The sequence below is a fragment of the Spermophilus citellus genome (genome assembly GCF_964194105.1).
Source record: "Spermophilus citellus genome assembly, chromosome: 5".
NCBI lineage: Eukaryota > Metazoa > Chordata > Mammalia > Rodentia > Sciuridae > Spermophilus > Spermophilus citellus.
Window position 1 is genome coordinate 163,064,187 of NC_138186.1, and position 18,936 is coordinate 163,083,122.

Consider the following 18,936-nt stretch of genomic DNA (forward strand, 5'->3'; position numbering starts at 1 on the left):
TGTTTCTGTCAGCTTTGCATCACTGTGACCCAAACACCTGGCAAGAACAACTTAGAGGAGGTCAAGTTTATCTGGGGCACATGGTTTCAGAGGTCTCAGTCCATAGATGGTTGACTCCACTGCTGTGGGCCCAAGGTGCACATCATGGCAGAGGGTGCAGAAGAGTAAAGATGGCAGCCAGGAAGCAGAAAGAGAAGGGCTTCTAGGGCACACCCCAGTGACCCACCTCCTCCAGTTCCCTGCCCACAGTTACCACACAGTCAGTCCAAACAAGGATGGGCTGATCAGGTTGCTGCTCTCACAGTCCAGTCATTTACCTACACACGTTCCTGTTTCAACCTGGGAGCTCTGCGGGGAGGCCTTGTATCCAGACCACTCCAGTCAGGCTGAGACATACATGTAATTCCTGTCCATGAAGAGCTCTCTGATTAGAGGAAAGACAAGCCACAGACATATATTATAATAAACCACGGGAGGCACCATGACACCAAATGGAAAGGGCCAGACACACACAGCGCCTATCCCGGGATGTCACTTCAGGATGTGGTTTAAGGTAAGTGTCAATGGAAACTAAAATTACACGGTTCCATTGCCTTTCTTCGCAGGAAGGAGGCTCTAGGGAAGGTCTGGAGATCGTGGTCTGTGGGCCTTATTGGACCATGACAAGAGTTCTGTTTATAAAATCACATGACACTTTCTGGTACATGTAAACATGGCATTTTTTAAAAATTTGAGTTCTGGCTTCTCTGAAAATGGAAAGACTTGGGCCACTTAGCAACAGGTGATTTCATGTATGGGTCACCCAGGTTTGGGAAACTGCTGTGCTGGACGATCCCCTACAATAATTGAGACTCTAGTCAGCTCATGATGTTTATGGAGCAGGTTCACCTGATGGGTAAATTCCCTCTGCGCTCCAAGTATGAACATTCCTGCTTTTCAAATAACTTATGTTTAGAGATCGAAGGCATTCAAGTTGCACCATTGTCGTTCTGTTGTAAAAATTTAAGACTATGCACTTATTGTTATCTGAGTGTAATGTCAAGCCACTGTCAACCAACGTGAGCTGCAAGGGTACCTGCAAAATACGCATACATTATTCTTTCCTCAAAAAAAGTTTTATCTGTTTGAACCACTGAAGGAACAAGTACTCCAAACCCCAAAGCTGTGCAGCATCTAATGAGGCAAGTTGCACAAAGAATAGTAATGACAAAAAACACCACTTACTGAGCATTGCTAATGTGTCAGCATTGTATTTCACGTTTATCTGCATTTCCCATTCAATCTTCACAACAAACATGTAGCCTGAGGCATTATCTTACCAGCAAGGAACCTGAGTCTCAGACAGAGATTCAGCAATGTGCCGGAGGTTACAGAGCTGCTAAATGGCACAGCCAGAATTCAAACCCAGGTCCAACTGACACTAAAAACTGGGCTCTCCAACACCATACTTTCAAATTCAGAGACTCATTTCTCCACCATGCAGTAGTCCTCCCACGTCTAGATTTTACAGAGCAATATCCCAGCAAAACCAGCGTCTTTTGGCGCTGAAGTCAAAGGGATCAGATTTACAGTGAAGTGAGTTCAGAAGTATGGTAGCTCACTCTAGACCTCTCTGGGCTCTGCATACTCTTAATACACTGCAATTTCTTTTCCCCGAGAAGCTAAATCTGGATTTGGAAAAATAAATTTTCATTTTCTGTACCAGCTAATCCTTTACTAACTGAAATCAGTGTGGACAGCTGACACTTAAATACCCTTAAAATCACTTTACTCAAATATTAGCAGTAAAACTATGTGGCTCTATGCATGAGAAACACGTGAAGAACTGTATTTTTAAAAAGCCGGATCTGTTGTAAACACAGTCTCTTCAGACCCAAATCTTTTCACACCAGAAATAAATTTTTTGTTTTTTTATCTATCAAGAAACATCCCCAAACACTTTCTAGATTAGGAAGAAAACACCTTCTTTGTGGATTTAGAATCTTATGATTATAATTCCCTCCTTCCCTACTCCCTTTCCTCCCTCCCTGTCCTTTCCTTTTTTTCCTCCTCCATCTAATAATAATTATTTATCCAGTGTCTGCTCTTCACTATGAGCTGGAAATATAAAAACATAAAAGGCCTGAAAGTCACATTCTAGTGGGATAGAAAATTATTCTATGTACCTAAAGTGTATTAATTAAAAATGTACATTAAAAAAAAAAACTATAGCAGTGAATAGGACCAGAGTGATATGTGCCATTAGAGAGAAATACGTAATGTTCTCCAAGAGAACAAGTGAGTGATTTGAGGGAGGAGCTAAGATCCAGGGAAAGGTCAGCTTTTGGGCAGAGGGTGATAGATGTGAGTTGGAATTGACAGGTACATGGAAAACCAGATTAAGAGAATTGATAAATTGGTTTAAAGATTGCAGGAAATTTTGAACTGAATCCGATCTGTTTCTTTAAAGTTGTGTTAATTTTCAAATATGTGATGTTTTTGAAGATGTTTGATTGTTTTCTCTTTCTAATATGATTCCATTATACTCAGAGATTTCGAAATTTATTAATGGCCCAGCAAATGGTCCATTTTAACTGAAGTACATAAATTTTGACATGAAGTGTAGCATGAAGTTGTTGGTGGATTGTACTAGAAATGTCAATTAAGTCATGGTGGTTTGCAGTTGCTTTCAGAATTTTATTTCATCCCTGATTTTGTTTTTCCCAGCATCGGTGCCTGGAGCGGTGGGGTTTAAAATCTCCACCAGGAACGGTTGATACTTCTATTTCTTCCTTCACTTCTGTCATATTCACGTTAGATAAATACCCTTATGATTGTTTTCCTGATAGGTTCACCCTTTCCTCAGTCTGAACACTGTCTCATGAAGGTGACTGTATCTCAGAAATATGTTCATGGCACCCTCATTTCTCACCCTTCATCAATACCCTATTTGTGTCTTTATGAAGTATGTTTGCTGTAGAATCCCAAATTTGGGTATTGCCTCTCCATTCTATGAATCCTGCCATTTACTTGCAGCATTTAGTTAATCAAAAATTAATAAAATGGTTGATACATTGAGAGTTGTATCTACCATCTTATTGTTTGTTTTTATTTGTCCTTTCTTGATATCTTTGGTGTTAAATGATTTCTTTGAAGAACTCTAATTTATTTATTAGCTTTTTAAAAAGCTACATTTCTTCGCATTATTTTTAGTGTTTGTTCAAAAGATTGCAATAAACATTCTTGACTTTTGAATTTCTTAGACTCATTATGTACAAATATATAAAACTTGGAACCATACAAGTCCATTCTCAACATCTTTTTTGGTTGGTTGTCGTACTTATCACATTTATGTATGTTGCAAATGACTGATTCAGTGTTCTAATTTTTCTTAAGTAATTCATTTATATTTTAAAGATGTTAAGAGGAAAAGTTATCTTTAATATTTACTCATGTTCATCATTTCTAGTTCTCTTCAGTTTTACAAAAATATATTTCCCTTTACTTCACTTCAGCCCAAACAACTTCTTTTTCCATTTATTTGTTGTGCAAGTCTGCCAGTGATGAATTCTCTCAGTCTCATTAGTTATAAATGTTGTGATTTTCCCTTCGTTTATGAAGACTATCTAGACATAAAATTTTGGATTTATGCCCAGAACAACATCCCCAGCACATTGAAGACATCATCCTGCTGTGTTCTGGCCTTCATTCTAAGATAAAAACTGTGGTCACTAGTATTGTTATTCTTTTATATGTAATATGTCCTTTATCTCTGCTATTTTCAAGTTTTACTCTTTACCTTCTGATTTTAGTAGTTTGATGGGCCCAGGAAGTTGGCTTTCTTTGTGTTTATATTCCTTGTCAGCTTGAGATTTACCAAGCACCTTGAATCTGTAAATTTATGTCTTTCAGCACATTTAGAAAATTGTGGCTATTATTTTTTCAAATAGTTTCTCTGCCTTTTCTTCTCCTTTGCTTTTGGGACTCCAAAAGCTCTTTGATATTACCCCACAAGCTCTTCATTCTTTTTCTACTTTCGTTCTTCCCTATTGTTCAGACAGACCATTTCTATCCAGAGTCTCCAAGTTCACTAAATTCTTTGCCATTGCCAATACAACAGCTTTTTATTTCATTTTAATTTACAAAATTTCCACTTCATTATTTTTAAGTGACTTTATTGATGTATTGTTGCCATACAATAAAATTTATTCATTTGAGCTATACGGGCCAATGATTTTTCGTAAGTTCATGGAGTTGTACAACTGTCACCACAAACCAATTTACAGCATTTCATTATCCCTCAAGAAACCTGGAACTCATTTAGTCATACGCTATTCCTAACTCCATACCCGGGAAACCACCAATCTTCCTGTCTTTAGAGATTTGCCAATTCTGGATGTTTATTAGAAATAATACAATACAACATGTGATGTTTTGCATCTGGCTTCTTTAGCTTAGTATAATTTTTTGAAGTTCATTTATGTTCTACCATGTATCAGCACTTTGTTTCTTTTGATTGCTAAATAGGTCATAATCATCTGAATGTACCACATTTTGTTTATACCTATTCACAAGTTCATGGACATTCCAGTTGTTTCCATTTGGGGACTGCTGTAAATAATATTGCTATAATCTTTCATGTACAACATTTTTGTACATGGGCATATGTTTTTATTTTTATTGAATAGATACTTAAGAGTAGAATTGCTGGGCCTTATAATAAATTTATGTTTAACATTTAATAAACTGTTAAACTGTTTTTCAAAGCTGATACCATTTTACAATAACCACTCATAACACATGAGGGTTCTAATTTCTCTATACTTATTTTATATTTCTTTATTTTATTATTATAATCATTCTGATGGATTTCATTGTAATTTGAATTTGAATTTACCTAATGATAATTTGCATATTAGACACCTATATCTTTTGAGGTAAAATATTTGTTCTAAATTTTGCCCATTTTTAAACTGGGTTATATTGAAGTGTAAGGATTCTTACTATGTTCTGGATATAAGTCTATTGTCAGATATATAGGTGTCCTCCCACTCTGTGACTTTTGTCTTAATAGTGTCTTTTAGATTGCAAAAGTTTTCACGTCTAATTATCAATTTTTGTCTTCGGTTGTTACTATGGTGTCATATCTAGGAAATTTTGCCAGACCTTAGGTCATGAAAATTTATTTGCTTCTAAATTTACTTGTTGGATTTTCTTCTAAGAGTTTTAGCTTTCACATTTAGGTGTATGAATCATTTTGAGTTAATCTTTTGTACCATGTGAAGTAAAGTTCTAAATTCTATTGTTGTTGTTGTTGTTGTATATTTGATTCTCTCAACATATTTGATATATTTACCTTTCATCATTGAATTGACTTAGCAAAGTTTGAAAAAAATATTCAGAGATATATATATACATGTATATGTATATGTACATGTACATTATATGTGCCTGGTATGATATGATATGAAGTGCACAACTTCATTTAAAAAGTATTTTAAAAAAACTTTTCATATATATATATATATATATATATATATATATATACACACATATACATATATATATATGTACATATATATATATATGTACATATATATATATATATATCCCAAAATATATGTGTATATGTGTGTATGTGTGTGTGTGTGTGTGTGTGTGTGTGTGGTATGTGAGTTTAAACCTAGGGTCTCACACATGCTGGGCAAGTGTTCTGTCACTGAGCTACATCTCCAGCTCTTGGTTGACCATAAAAGCAAGGGTTTACTTCTGATCCATCTAGTCTGTTCTGTTAATCTGGTTGTCTACCTATATCCGTGCTCCTATAACTTTGTAGTAAGTTTTGAAACTGTAAACTCTAAGTCCTCCAAATGTTTTCTTTGTGGCTGTTATAAAAGAAAAAAACAGCTTCTATTCCTCTGCTGAGATTTCCTATTTGTTTATCATGAGTCTACTTCTTAATTCTCATGAGCCTAATTGTATTAGCTGCTTTAAAACTTGCTTGTTAACTCCAAAAACTCAGGCTTGGTCTCCATGATTTCCTTTTCTCTTGAGTATGCTCACAATTTCTGGGTTTTTTTTTTTTTAATGTGTCAGACAGTGTTGCACTGTTTTTGTCTGAACATTATGGAGCATCCAGATTTTTTAAAATTCTTTAATTTCGATAACCATCATGCAATAAATTTAGAAATAATGATAAAATTAGAAAATCACTCTTTTCAATGTCTCATAAACAGTTGATTCATATGCCAAGTGTCAATGGATGATATATTGATTGAAGCAAGATAGTGCGGAGGACCCAGTTGTGGGCCCACATGGTAAAAATGAAAAAATTAAAACAATCTTAACTCCTACCTCAAGTAGTGAAACTAACATCACCAACAGTGAAGAGTGCATTATGTGTGGCTGGTATGATATGATATGAAGTCCACAACTTCATCTAGAAGTATTTAAAAAAATCTTTTCATATGAGTATAATCAAATCTATAGCCAACTAACAAGAAATATAATGGAAGGAAACACAAGATCAGGAAGAATCAATAAGACAAATTCCAATGTGGGCCATTCTATAAGACAACTGGTCAGAACCCATCAGAAAGTTAATTCCATTATGTTAGAAGAGATGTGGGATCAGTGGACAGTGGCACACACCAATAATCCCAGCAGCTTGGGAGGCTGAGGCAGCAGGATCACTTCAAAGTCAGCCTCAGCAAAAAGTCAGGCACTAATCAACTCAGTGAGACCCTGTCTCTAAATGAAATACAAAATAGGGCTGGGGATGTGGCTCAGTGGTCAAGTGCCCCTGAGTTCAATTGCCAATACCAAAAAAAAAAAAAAAAAAAGAAATGTAGAGGTCATTTCTTCAAAAGATATTTTTAAAGCAAAACAATTGATGGAATGAATTTTGTATGGTGAAGATTACATGACATGAAGGATTTTTTCCTTAACTTTATCAAGTATGATAATGGTCATTTATTTATATAGGAAAACACTTTTTAGTTTTTAAAGGAGATGCATAAGAAAGAATTTAGAAGTGAAATGTCATGATTACTATAACTCACTTTCAGGTGGTTCAGAAAAACAAAAATGTTGGGTATCTATCTAAATGCATCAGATATGATATTGTGTAAACCTTTGCAGAACCAAGGTGATGGGTATCTATGCTCATTGTGTTGTTCTTTCATCTTTACTAGGTGTTTGAAAATTTTCACAATAAAATATCAAAGAAAAAAGCCCTTTCAGCATCTGCTGGTGTCCAACAGCTATGGCATCTGCGTAAGAACAGATCATAACCTACTTTTGCTATTCTGCCAAAGCCCACCAGGGCTTTGTCGTTTTTCACCCCCCTTTGGAAAGAGTGCAAGACAAATTTTCATGCTAGTATCTGATTATATTGCTTATACCTGGGAAGTAATTCTTTCTTTATCCAGATGTAACATCAGACAGGGAAAAATATATTCGAGCCCAATGGAGAGAAGTTTCCATTGTCTCTGGAGCCTTCTATTAGAGCAGATGACGAAGAACTGACCTCCCTGCTCAGTCTGGGTGTTACCATCCAGTCTGACTGCTGCATCTTTGACCTGGCAATGCACAGCACGAGCCTCTGCTGGCCCTGGAACCGGGCAGTGTGATTCTACTCGAAGTTGGGGGAGAGTGTCCTTTGAAGGTATTCTATCAAGGATTCCATCTCTCCACTGTCCCTGGAGGTCCTTCCCCACCCCTACCCCCACCCCTTCATCCAGGAAATAAAATCCATCAAATTGTTCAATCAGCTTCATTAGGTGGCTGGTGTCGAGTGCTGTTATCATCTCTGCCGTGATTTGATGATATCCTCTTGCTTTGTTATTTTCCAGCTCCTAATTGCACCCCATACTTTTGACATCTCTATTGGATCGATGTTAATGTCAAGTTGTCCTGATTCATGTGCTTTATTGAAATCTGGTACGGAGGCAGCTGAAATATGAATCAGTTGAGGACTTTTTTGAAGTGCTCTGCCTATAAGCCTTTCTTTTTGACTTCTGTAGCACCTAGAAGTGGTTTCATTTTTGAGAAAAGAATAAAGGCATATGAGATTGAACTTGTACATGATGTTAAAAGTGCATCAACTTGTGTTCAAATTAGGAAGGCAAAGGCATGAAAAGTAGTCTAATAACATGGAATACTGCGTACGTTTTGGGACAAATTAAAGTGACCAAAGGAATTTTTTTTTTTTTTTGTAAAAGCAATGACTAGAAAACAGAAATGCACACACATGCATACAGATTCAAAGAAGAAAATTAAAATCAACCATGAATACCCTCCCTTTTATTATCCTTTCATAGTGACTTTTTTCTTTGTGTACAAATATCTGCTTATTCATTAAAAAGATGCAATGATACAATAGACATTTGATTCACAATCTGCTTCATATATATTCATGCCCTGGATTTCTTTCCATGCCAGTAAATATAGATATTTATAAGTTTTACAGTTTGCTGTATGATATTCTTCAATAATTGATTTAAACAGTTCCCTCCATATAAACATTTATGTTGTTTGAAAAGTTTCCAGAGCGTATGTTTGAAAACTTGCTGTTTCCCACCTAGACCACCCATGCCAGCCGTCATTTCTCTAGTTCTATTTGGTAAAACTCCAGCCTATTGCTTTTCAAAATGGGTTCTGCGACAAATCCTTCAACATGTAAATTGATGAAACATTAATAACAAGGTAAAGCAGTGTTAATTACTCAGGGGAATCTTCGAGTTTTTAATATGGTAATAATTCTCATGAATCAACAAGAGAGGGATATGGCAATCATCATTTCCCAAACCTATTTCATCACCCAGCATTTCAAGGACTTGGTGTTCCACGAAAAACAATTTAAAACATAATGTTCTAATTCCATGTAACCCCTGTCTTAAATTCATTTCTATTTTGGTGTCCTGGTGCCAATTCAAGTTCAGATGTTTTCCCAATGGATTTATCATTTTTTATAATTAATGAAAAAAATCACTCTAGTTAAGAGGATGTTTATTGGGTATCTATTATGTACAGGGCACTTCCTAAAGCGATAGGGATATATACAACCATAAGAATCAAGTCCATGTGATTAAGGAGCTCATGGCTGAGCTCAGTGATTAATTAATAGCCTTAGTGACTCTGAGCCATTCTGCTGTCTCAGGTCTGGCCCATCAGAGAGAGCCCATAGTCTTTTGGGCATAAAGACTCAATTAACACCACTTAGATGGACCTGGGGCTGTTGATGTAGCTGCTCAGAAAGAAGTACCTATTCTTTTTCTCCCATAAGGATCTGGGAGAAGCTGCAAATTTTGTCAAAACTCAAGTAAGATACACAAGAGCTAAACCAAAAGGTAGAGGGCAGGTTCTGCTGGGCCACATCCAACTGTGGACTTCAATTACATGAGCCAATTTTGGGTTGGATTTTCTGGGACTTTGCATTCAACTGGGTCCTCGCTGTTTCTTCCCTTATTGAAAAACTCATTCAAAATGTGTTAGGAAACTTTCTTGGCTGAGGATGAATATAATTAAGTATAAAATAAAATCCTTTTTGATGATTTAGAAAAACGTAGTGTGAATCATAAAAGTTGTTTTTTTAAACTCAATCTTTGATCTCAGTTTGTTTTCTTATAATTGACCTATTTTTGTCCTGAAAGTGGAAGCATGATGAATTAGGATTAATTGAAGGTTTTGTTCAGGTTTGGTTTTAGTAGCTAGAGACCTGACACTACATAATCCCAGGAAATGACCAAATTACCTAGATAAGCTTAAGCAATATTTACTTGTTTCCTGTAAATTAAGAATATTATTGTTACACGATCCTCTTTAAGCCAAGTTTCACCAAAGCCCAAAGAAGACCATATGAAAATGGTTTACACTATAGACATCTTTAATTCTGAGCCCTCCTCAATATTCTACATTCAACTATAGCCCCCTGAAACCCTGACTTAATAGCATTTTTATTAATCATTTGTTCTATACATCCCATCCTATGACTTCTTTTGAATGAGAACTTTTTCCCCTGGTAAATCTGCCCCATTTCCATCTCAGTAGATGATTATGCTTTAAATTTCATCATCAGTCTGAGTTTTTCCAAATTTCCATGATGATGGCTGAGATCCTCCAGCCTGCCCTTTGTCCACTGAAGCCTGGGCTGGCCTTTTATAGGCAGATTGGTTTAGACATTTGACAGCAATGAAAGATTGTCAATGGTGCTGTTTTCAGCTCAGATGACACAGGCCTACAAGTTTTGCTTGTGTTATTCAAACAGCTGTAATAAATGCGTAAGTATGAAATCTAAGTCTGTGATACTAGTTCAATAGGTCAAATGTTAGCCGCTTTCATGACATGATAGACAAATGGGCCTCTGCTTCCTGGTGACCAAGACTCCTGTCCTGAAATGTGCCAGGACAAGACTCTGAACGCAAACTATCTTTTTTGTTAATTTTATTTAGACTATAAGATTTGCCTTTAAAGAACATATATTTAAAATAAATAAACCTCCTCCTCCTCTCACTCTAGACTTCTTAGCCCCCTCCTTCCCTGACTGATGAACACAACATGCTGAACCTCAACTCATCGGCAAGCCAGCTCTGAGCTCTAGATTCTAGAAAGCAGCTTGATTTGGCTTACCAGAGGGATCAACAGGATTCTTTTTTTTTCTTGCCCCACCCCACTCCTTCCTTCCTTCCTTCCTTCCTTTCCTGTCCCAACCACAAACTTGCAGGAAAAATCTGTAGGCTTCTGGTTTAAATGTGACTTTCTTCAGAGCCACCCATACTAACCTGTTCAGTGGCTCTGGAAGATCTACTTAGCATAATTGTAATAATGTCGCCAATGGCTCCCTGGAACACAATGGGAGAAAGTGGGTCTCTTGATATGCTCTTCTTCTAGGGCAGTATTCCCAGTGCAGGCTCTATGTGAGATGTCAGCTTTTGGTTTGGTCCAGAGTCAAAGGGATATTTATAAAATAGGGGACAACGTATAACTTTTATTAAAAGCATGACAGCAAAACAAAAGAAATAAAGAAATACAAAAGGAGGTACTCAGGAGCCACTTAAATTTTCAAAACTTTTTTTTCTTTAGATATTTGATAATATATAAATTTATCCTTGGATTTATTGGTCTATGAAAGTCGTATTTGAGGAGAGAGTTAGACATAGTGTGATTTCATAAACAGACAGTAGAAGGCACTCCTCATTAAAATTGGTAGGCTAACATTTCCAATAATGTTGTCCCTACTTCCATTTCAGTCACATGAAAAGTTGAGCTTTGTTTAACAGTCTGAAATTCTTTGGAAAAAAAAATGAGTTTAAATTCAGTAAGTGCGATACTGTCTGTGTTTGTTAAAAACAGATACTAGAATCATATCACATGTCATATCATTACCAATTAACATTAATTTTCCCATCGACAACTTCTGAGACACCATTCACTAAAATTAATAGGCTGAACAAAGGCAGAAGTAATCTACAATACACCTGAACACCAACAAATCTGAATTAATATTGATCAATTCAATCAACATACAGGAGGCTGAAATTAAATTAGTAAAATGCCTACTTGGACTGGGTTAGATAAGTTGGGTAGGTTTATCTGTAATTCACCAATATCCTGTTTTTCATGCAAATCACAAGTTTGTTCTCAAATTCTGTTCTGTTCTTATGCCACTTAGAGCAGAGCTGGAGGCGGCCAGGTGGATCCTGAAGCACACATAGCATATATGCATGGGCAAGCAATTAGAAGAAACTATCTCCTCATTTCAGAAGGGAAGAACTTCAAGCACTCATTATGCTTCATGAGACGTTGCACACAGAATGGTGGAAGATTCTAGTATCAGAATTCTACTGGAATAATTTCAGGTGCATGCTTGATTGGCTCTAATTCAATGAGCCTGCTCAGTCAGCCAGTTTGTTTGACCCTGGACAGATGACTTGGAGTATATTGGAAGGTTTGGGTCATGGTTGTGCTTTCAAAAGTAAATAACACTGCACAAAAGCTTTCCATGAAGTTTGACTTTATACCACTTCCCTCCTAAGCATTAGCCAGACCTCTCTTACCTTTATGCTCAAGTCTCCTTCTTCTAAGCTATGGATCACAAGACATGTTCCTCTGAAGAGGCTGCTGGCGACTTCTGCTTAGTGAGAAATCAGTGTGTTTGAGGAGAAGGGACATAGCTTTTCTTTCTCCTTGACTTAACTCTAGCTAGACTCTTCTGAGTCCCTTTTCTGACAAAACTCCAAATTGAGCTCTGCTTTGGCCCCATTATTCTGGGTTTAGCAAGAATCCTGCTGAGTCATTTTGGTTAAAATCTCTCACCCTTGCTTTTACCACCCTTGACATCTTATCACTCTGGCCTGCCTTGTGCAAAAATCCTGTTAGGTCAGCTTAGCAATTACCTTGCCGTTTACTAATTTCCCATCGCTGACCTCCCAGTCTCACTCCTTGCAAAAATCCCCTCTTTTCCTTATTGTACTTGGAGTTGAGCTCAATCCCTCTCTCTGACTAGAAAATCCCATTGTAGTAGCCCTCCTTGACTAAAGTCACCTTTACTGTCTTTGGGGATAGACATGTCCCCAGGGGAAGGTTGCCAGCTCCTGACTAGTTATTGAGAGAATCTGTGTGTTTGGGTAAAAGAGTATTAGGTTTATGAACATATGCACTGTAAATGGGGCAAGTCATGTGAGCTTCACAGGTTTCTTGTGGGCAAATTTGGGCTAATAATAACAACTTCTCAGGTTTTGCAAGGACTAAATTAAGTCATGCAAATGAAATTTCTTTGTAACCTGGTAAGTTAGTCAAAGTTTTTGTTATCATTTAAGCATTTTAATTTTAATTTGCTTATTATTCTTAGACATTTACATATTGTATATTTCAAGATAAAACAAATGCTTAAAATCATCAATATTATAATTATATTTAAATGTAATTCTCAAGATTTCAAATACTTGAACATGTTATTGGGTCTTATGTCATAGAAGCAAGAGATAGAAAATTAACATTTTGGTGGTGTGAGAGTCAGGACCAGAATTCCTTTACACATCTCAATAAAATAGTTGTAAAATCCAGAAAGATCAAATGAGAGTTTTCTGACTATGAACATTTTTAAATGGAAAAGTCACAAAGTGCTCAGAATTTATGTGTTTTCACAAAAGTATAATTATTTAAAGCTTTGTCATAATTGATAAGCCGCCATGTTCATAGACTACTCCTCCGGTATTAAACCTGTTTCCCTTTACCTCCCCCTGCAAAAGAAGAATTTACTGGTCTTTAAGAGGTTCCCCTGGTTGAAATCTTCTGTACAATACTTGCTTAATGAGCTGATTAACAACTGTTACTGAGAATTAATGGATCAAATCACAGTGGCAATCACCATATTGCAAGTCACTGTGTTGTATTAAGTTATGATGGGGCCATACACTTTACGGTGATGACTCTTACAATGAAGGTATTTGAACAGATTGTGTCATGGGTCTCATTTAAGGAACTCCAAAACTGTTTTGAACATAGGAAAGCCTTTTGGAATCCCCTAATAGTAAGAACGAACAGAATCTACTAGCAGAACATTAGGCCATTAAACACATTGAACATTTTATTTTAAATAATTATGCAGAGTGCTTTTGAAATCTATGTTAACTTTATATACTTATAATCCAAAGACAATGGCAGCGTTTCCATCTGATTAGGCATCTGCCTTCACATGGCTTGCACCAGACTGGTAGATAAATGTAAATGGCTGCTACAGGGGGATCTTGGTTTGGTCAATTTGCTACCTTGCAAGATAGTTTTCGGTTTGCAATATTTTTTTTAAATCGATTTTTTGCACTTAAGTAGTTTTCAAAATATTAATCTTTTAAAAACATGTCTATTAGTGTATTTCCATTATTCATAATAGTGGGGCTCATTTTGTCATATTCATAAATGCATATAACATAGTTTGCTCCATTTCAGTCCCCGGTATGGTATCTGAATCTTGAGTTTTGCATTCTGTTAGAGAATGCTTTAATAATGAGATGCTTTCTCAATAAAGCTGTTGTAAAATAATGAAAAGATGATTGATTCCATTATATAAGCAGCAAGTAATGTGTTATCATGGGCTAATATTGAAATTATAGGTATAACTAGTTGATTGTATGATTTTCTAAATATTTAGTTAAAAATCTGGAACTACTCATTAGCCTTACATAAATTATAACATCCCCTTTTGCAACACAGACTCATGGTTTAAACATTTAAGAAAATAATTCAAAATGACTTATCACTATCAGATGTGGGAAAATGTCTGATTAAATTAAAATATGTTTTCTTAATTAATGTACTCAAACCAGGTATGCAGGTTAAGTAGAGTTATACAAGGGAAGTTTATCAAATTCAGAACATTTTAAACAAATTTAATACTCACAATTTATTCTAATAGACAAATAAGATTATGTAATAAATATTGCACAGAAGGCTGGAATTTATTGGGAAAGGCCCACAAATAAAAGTTTTCCAAGTAAAGACCAATCAATTTCAGCTGACTAAAAGACTTATTGATACAGGTTTTTATTTACTATGTGTTTCTATATACATTACTTCTAACATTATTTCTTTTCCTTATTAGTTTGATTTAATTCACTGTGTACATGTGCCAAGATTTTTCCAACTTCACCCCAGTGCAAACCACTTTCAATCAAATTAACTTAGTCACTATCTTCTAAACACACCATGGAAATCCCACCCAGGGAGCACAGTATAAAATATGAGTGGAGGCTGCAGGGCCACATACCTAAGTTCAAATGCCAGTTCCACTGCTTACTAGCTGTGTGACCCAGGATAATTTATTGAATTTCTCTATGCCCCTATTTCTTCACGGATAAAGGCCTAGACTCTCCCAACGGGATTTCTGCAGAAAAAAAATGAGTCAATACCGATTTACTGCTTGGACACACCTAGTACCAAATAAACATTCAATATGCGTTAGCTATGCCAAAAGGAAGGAGAAGCTCATGTAGGGCAGTCATAAGCCCATTGCCTTACTTCTAATTCTCACAAGAATCTTGTAATAAAGGAAGTACACCTTTTTATTAATACAGGAACTAAGTTTCAGGAAGAACAGTAATTTGTTTGTTCATAGTTGCTCACTTGTATGGGTTCTAAGGGTGTGATTATGGAGTCAAACCCAGGTTTTTCCAAAACTCCTCTGTTGTCTCTGGCTGTGTGTCAGCATCATCTAGAGAGCTTGGCAAGGCACCAACACGAACTTCCTGCCTCAGCTCCAACAGGTAAAGAATGTGGATACCATCCTTTCTGTCCTTACAATAGAAAAAGCTGAACAAACCAAAAGTCAATGATTTTCTTGGACCCATAAGAGAACTGAGGTTATAGAGTAAATCACCATCCTGAAATTTAGAGAGAGAGGTAAATCCAGTGAGTTATAACTCAGGTATTCTTACCTGGTGCAGAATCTGCTGCTTACAGAGAATTTTGGATGAACTGCTGAGGCCTGGGTGTAGACCATTGTGAGAGTGAGAAGCCCCGGAGCCTGTCATCTGTGGGGCACGGGTGTGTGGAGTTACCTCCAGGAGTCTCTCCAGATTCCCAAGGTGAAGAGCAGAGGAAGGTTGCCTCCTGGTTCCCGCAAGGTGAAGGGAAGAGTCATTGCAGAGAAGTGCAGCTGCTTCCTCCAGAACAAAGACCTCTGGGAGGATTTTTGTCAGAGCCTCTCCCAGCTGGAGGGAGGGCATTTCTTTCAAGCCAGCCCCTTCTTGCCTCCTCCTCCTTTCTAAAGGGCAAAACACCAGTGAGGATCACAGTCCCAGGAAACACTCCCATTAAGTGACTGATATTTATTCAGAAGACCACAGAACCCACCACCTGGAGGGGCTGTGGTGCAGCAGAAGGGATTTCCCCTGAAAGAACTGCTAAGTGCAGCCCCTCTCCAAGGAGAAGGTGAGATGGCACAGAATCCACAGGGAAGACCAAGAGGACTATACTACTTTGAAGCCTTGGCGCCTACAGCTACAGCAAATGCTGAACACAGCCCCCTCCCGGCCAGTCCACAGGAGACCTGGCCGGAGGCCTATTACCTCAGGATCTACGGCTCCGTACATAAGGTCTGGTTGTTCACAGAATTTACAGGGATAACCAAGGAAAAACGGCCTGAAGAGATAAAACAAACATTCCAGCCAAACTCAAAAATGACACAGATGTTCCAATTATCAGACAGAAAATTTAAAATCATTTAAAATTAAAATGATAAATAATGTAGGGGCTCTCATGGGAAAAAGTAGGCAGGGTTTGAGGAGAAGTGAAGGGTGGAAACTCTAAGAACCAAAATGAAATGCTAGGAAAAGGGAAAGAACCTGCAGAAATGAGGAATTCATTTTAATAGGGACATGCATAACCTGGATACAGGCTATGACAGTGAGCTTTTGAAGATCAGTTAATATAAATTTACAAAAATGAAAGTTTTCCTTATTCAAAGAGAAAAAAGAATGAACAAGTTAGAACAACTGTCCAAAAACGTAAGACAATTTCAAAAGGTATACAGATGCATCATGGAAATGCCACAAGGAAAAGAATGAAAAAAAAAAAAGGAAAAAAATATTTAAAGTAATAGTTCAAAAAAATTCCAAAATTAATGAAAGACACAAAACTGCAGATCCAAGGAGTTCAGAGTATATCATTCAAGGTAAACACCATCCTTCTCCTCCCAAAAGAACAAACAAGCAAAATCCTCAAACATCTCCTTGTATCAGATGCAATCTGCAAAAATACAAAGATAAAACAGAAATTTTTGAAAAAAATAAAGTCCAAAAGGAAACACACTTTATGTAAAGCGGAGTAAGGATAAGAATTACAGCAGATTTCTAGTCAGAAATGATGCAAGAAAGGGGAGAAATATTTAGTGTTGAAAGTATGAAAGCAATATATAGCATTGGAGTAAAATATCTAGTGTTAAAAGAAAATGCCAATCTAGAATTCTGTGACTTTCCTAGACAGACAAAAACAGAGAGAATTAATTGCTAGCAGATGTGCTGAGCAAGAAATGTTAAAAATTCTTTGGGGAGAAGGAGATTTATGTGTCAGAAACTCTGATCTATAAAGGAAGAGTATTGAAGAAGGAATACATGAAGGTAAAATATAATCTTTTTTTTCCTTTTCCTTAGTGGTCCTAAAAGAAAACTGATTAATAATACTAATATGATTTTGATGATCATAGCATATGCATAAAGAAAATGAACAACTAAAACTGTGATAAACTGTGGGCAGGAGGAATTGGAATTGTCTCTTAGAAGGGAACTTACCTTGCACATAAAACAACTCAGTAGCTCCCTCTTGTCTGAGGAGGATTCATTGTAGGATTGCCCGCCCCCCCCACAAAACACTTGAAACTACAGATTCTACTGAACCCTCTCTATACCATGTTTTTCTATATGTACAAAGTTAATGACTTTTCCACCTTCACTAAACACTCACCATATGTGGTGACCATACTTGGGCAGTTTGAGGTGTGACCACAAAACTAGCATGAGTTTCTTTTTCCTTCTTCACAAATTCCTGAAGAGAAGATGTGTTCTTATTCCACAGTAAGAACAAACCTCTCTATATGGGTTTTTTTTTTCTTCCTTATTAAGCCAGGAAGTTTTGCCTTTTCATTTGAAGAAGCTCTTTGTGGCTCCCTTTGGCTTGTACAAAGTGCCTACATCACCACTCTGTGTCCTAGAGGCCTTGTTATATTAAACAAGGCTTCCTTGGACACAAGAACCCAGACACTGTGACATGGCACTGACAGTCGACCTGGGGAAGTGCTGAAGGGCTGGGTAGAACATTCAGCTTGATGAGCTAGCCACGGAGATGCCACATGTCCTCAGCAGGACAGAGAGGGACAGCATGAGCTGCCATCCCACCGCTCAGAGTGACATGGTCTAAAACACAGACTAGTTTATTTCCGGAATTTTCCATTCAGTATTCTTCAGACCACTGTTGACTGTGACTGAAACCATGGAAATCAACACTGAGGATGAGGCAGGACTACTCTCTAGTGGAATTGCAAAGTAGACTTAGATGACATCAAAATACCTGCTGTGAGCTGTAGGAATATACTAAATAAAAGTTTTAAAGTGTAATTGAAATGTTAAGGAGGAGATAAAATGAAATCACATAAATACTCAAAACCAGAGAAGGCAAAGGAGAAAAAAGAAGCAAAAAGTAAATAAGAAAGGTTACAAGAATGATAGATTCTGATCCAACTTCATAAACAGAACACTTTCATATTTTTAATGTTTTTATTAGTTCGTTATTGTTATAAATAATATTAGGATTAATTTTGACATAATCATACACACATGAAATATAATTTGCTCTACTTCAATCCCAGTGCTTCCTCTTTCCTTTCCCCTCCTTCCCCTCCTTCCTCTACTCTTCTGGCCTTACATTTATTGCTTTTTAATTAGTGCTTATAGATATGCATAATGATGAAGTTCACGGTGGCATATTCACATATGTACATTTCATAATTTGGCCAGTTTCATTCCTCAGTTGCTTTCCTCACCTACCCTTTGGCCTCCTCAACCCCCCTCTTCTACTCCCTTGTTTTACCTTCTGTTTTCATTGGATTCCTCCCTGCTTTTTGTTTCTTATTATTTTTCTCTAGCTTCTGCATATGAGAGAAAACATTTGACCCTTGACTTTCTCAGTCTGGCTTATTTCACTGAGCACGATGTTCTCCAGTTCTAACCATTTGTCAGCAAATGCCCTAATTCCATTCCTCTTTAGGGGTGAGTAAAGCTCCCTGGTGTACATATACCACATTTTCAGTTGTCTGTTGACAAGGATCTGGGCTGCTGGTTCCATAACTTGGCTATTGTGAATTGTTTTGCTATAGACATTGAAAACATGAACTGTTTAAAAACATCATCAAAGAAAGATTGCTAGAATGAATGAAGAAGGGAGAGAGAGAGAGAGAGAGAGAGAGAG

General features: G+C 36.9%; 1 protein-coding gene across 5 annotated transcripts in view; it reads left to right on the forward strand.

Moving 5' to 3' along the window:
• The window catches only part of LOC308649646 (uncharacterized protein), a 294,900-nt gene that overhangs the window by 210,695 nt on the left and 65,269 nt on the right, over positions 1-18,936 (forward strand). For 3 of the 5 annotated variants that reach the window (XR_014022140.1, XR_014022141.1, XM_081295374.1), the window contains exon 5: positions 11,651-13,925. The exons of 1 other annotated variant lie outside the window; for it this stretch is intronic. The gene's annotated coding sequence lies outside the window, so the exon portion shown is untranslated. Of the gene's footprint in view, positions 1-7,172; positions 7,393-11,650; positions 13,926-18,936 lie in introns of those variants that run through there. One more of the 5 variants, XM_081295376.1, reaches the window with a different exon arrangement.